At 46.8% G+C, this 2811-nt stretch overlaps 1 long non-coding RNA gene across 1 annotated transcript; it reads right to left on the bottom strand.

Moving 5' to 3' along the window:
- Window positions 1-331: 331 nt before the first annotated feature.
- Window positions 332-1954, bottom strand: LOC140710945 (uncharacterized). The gene is made up of 2 exons (XR_012092117.1): window positions 1692-1954; window positions 332-1492 (listed from the first exon to the last, which is right to left on the bottom strand). It is a non-coding gene; the product is annotated as an uncharacterized lncRNA (long non-coding RNA).
- Window positions 1955-2811: the final 857 nt, after the last annotated feature.

Raw genomic sequence — 2811 nt, 5'->3', positions numbered from 1 at the left:
AGGACGCCGCACACGTTAGGGTTGCCCACAGCCCGCCGTTCCCAATGCCTAGAGGGCACTGAATGGACCTCCTGCTCTTTGTAAATGTCAACTCTCCTAAGCTACATTGCCTTAAAAATTTTTAACTGTAGTCCACACACACTTCTTTGTTTCTGTCTTGTTTTTATCCTAGAGGCATATTATTATGGAAAATTAAGTTTGTAAGGTTGAAGGGTTTTCTGAAAGTCTCCTTCTAATCCTGGAAGGAAAAAAAATTGGGCCAGATGTGGCGCTCACACCTGTCATCCCAGCAGTTTGGGAGGCTGAGGCGGGCAGATCGCTTCAGTCCAGGAGCTCAAGACCAGCCTGGAAAACATGGCAAAACGCTGTCTCTACTAAAAATACAAAAAATACAAGAAAAAAAAAAATTAGCTGGGCGTGGTGACATGTGTCTATTCCCAGCTACTCAGGAAGCTGAGGTGGGAGGATACCTGAGCTCAGGAGGGGAAGGCTGCAGTCAGCCAAGATTTGCGTCACTGCACTCCAGCTTGGGCGACAGAGTGAGACCCTGTCTCAAAAAAACGAAAAGTAAAAACAACTGTATAAATCAGTACAGAAGGGAATTGGCTGGGCACGATGGCGCACGCCTGTAATCCCAGCACTTCGGGAGGTTGGGGTGGGCAGATCACCTGAGGTCAGGAGTTTGAGACCAGCTTGGCCAATATGGCAAAACCCCATCTCTAATAAAAGTATAAAAATTAGCCGGGCATGGTGGTGGGTGCCTGTAATCCTAGCTACTCAGGAGGCTGAGACAGGGGAATCACTTCAACCCGGGAAGTAGAAGTTGCAGTGGGCCAAGATTGTGCCACTGCACTCCAGCCTGGGCAACAAGAGCAAGAGTTTACTTGAAAAAAAATTTAAATTTAAATTTTAAAAAAAGGAGCTAATTTTTATTTAAGGGAAGGAAGAAGGACATTCAGTATTTGTACATCTCACGCACACATCTGCAGTGGTGCCCTGAAATATTCAAGATACACATTCCTACAAATAGAGCTTAAAACTACTCACCAAGTTACATGCTGAAAGCACATGCATTGTAAGAATGCTGCATTCGATTTTTTAAGCATCTGTATGCAATATTTTAGCATACTGGCAGTTTTCTCTTCAGGCGCTGTATGCCAAAATTATTCCATGTTTAGTCATTCATTTTAGAATTTATGACTTGCTTTAGACAAAAAAAATGTATTTAAACATAAGATACTAAATTAATGACTTAGGGGAAAAATTACTACATTAACTTGGAAGTTAAACTTTGCAAACTGAATTTGTTGGACCTCATGTAAGCTAGATGATCAGTGTTTTAAATTGTTGTGTGTTTCCCTCGAGGATGGAAGTCTCCTCTTTTCTCTCATCCACTGTGTACGCCGCTGCAGCCCACGCCTGTCCTCCACCAACCACAGTGCGGCCTGCAATTCACTCTGTACCACGCCTTCCACACCTTACCTGAAAGTCACTAAGTATAACCAAGAAGGAAATGAAAAGCAGATAAATGACCTCCGCCCCCACATCCAGCATGCAAATGTGAAACATTCATCAAAGTAAAACCAAAAACCCATGTCAGCTCATGATTGTAACTGGTAGAATTATGTGCATGGCAATTTTAAAAGTCTAGTTAAGCAAAAACCTAATTGAAAGTCTCAAGAAATACAAACTTTATACAAAAAGACATCGGCAAACATTGACAGTGAGGAGAGGACTTCGCTCTGCATCCAGTCTGTCCTGGAAGCCACGGCCAAATGCCAGACTGTATAGATCCGAAAAGCAGAAAAAAACAAGTATTGAAATGTGTACAGTCTCAGCAATGTACAAATTTGACGTAGGATGCTCAGAAACCTTGAATTTCCAATCAGAAAACAGGAACATGAGCAAGTTCCCCAGCAGTGCCCACCTTCTGCCTACGCCACGTTTAACAGGAATGCTGGCCACCTCCGGGGGGAGAGGCTTCCTGGTCACATTCGCTCTGGGAGCCGCACAACTGGCCCCGAACCACCCACTCCCTGGGCTTCGCTCACTCTTGGCGGGAGAGCGCGTTTACAGAATACATTATCGACTGAGTCCTCGTGCAATGCGTCAAACTTGTTGAAGGCAGGGCAACCCCATTCCTGGCCCAATTAAGTGAACTGAGCAGAGCAAGGTTCACAATTAAGTGAACTGAGCAGAGCAAGGTTCAGAACTGTCCTGAGTGAGGACAGCACTCAGTCACGACAGCAGTGGCCAGTGTTCGCAGGGCGCTGGTTTCGTGCCGGGAACAGTTCCAAGCGTCGTCTTTCTGTCCGTAGAATGTGCACTGCAACCCTGTGGGGCCGTTTGCAACACCCACCAGAGTTCTGAGACAACCAAGTCCAAGCTGTCTGTAGGCCTTGCCGCGTGGCCGTCCACGTCCTCTGCAAACCAGACCTCACTGCAGGGACCGCGGGTTCCACGGCTGCCTTGAGGCACATGCTCCCTCCGCCACGTCTTCCTGGTCCCTGGCACCAACCCTCACGACCACTGCTGCCAACACTTTGTTTTCTCATGGCACCTGAGGGGCCTGTTCTTTCTGCCCTTGCTCGCTCCCTGCGTCCAACTTGGAGGGTGCCCCGCATCAACGCCAACGCTCATGTAATCACCACCCCTTCCATGGGGCTTGATGCCTAGGAGTCTCTATATCAGAATGTCACATTGCTGTGCTTGTTGGAGAATTTCTTCCCAGCGTGGAAGTGAAGGATATAAAATTCTAGGTGCCTGCAATTACCTCATTTCCACTGCTAAGCAATTTCAGTAGTAGCACAA

Source organism: Chlorocebus sabaeus, unplaced genomic scaffold, assembly GCF_047675955.1.
Source record: "Chlorocebus sabaeus isolate Y175 unplaced genomic scaffold, mChlSab1.0.hap1 unalloc_scaffold_109, whole genome shotgun sequence".
Classification (NCBI taxonomy): Eukaryota; Metazoa; Chordata; class Mammalia; order Primates; family Cercopithecidae; genus Chlorocebus; species Chlorocebus sabaeus.
Note: the sequence above shows the minus strand (reverse complement) of the source record. Positions and strands in the feature narration are given on the sequence as shown.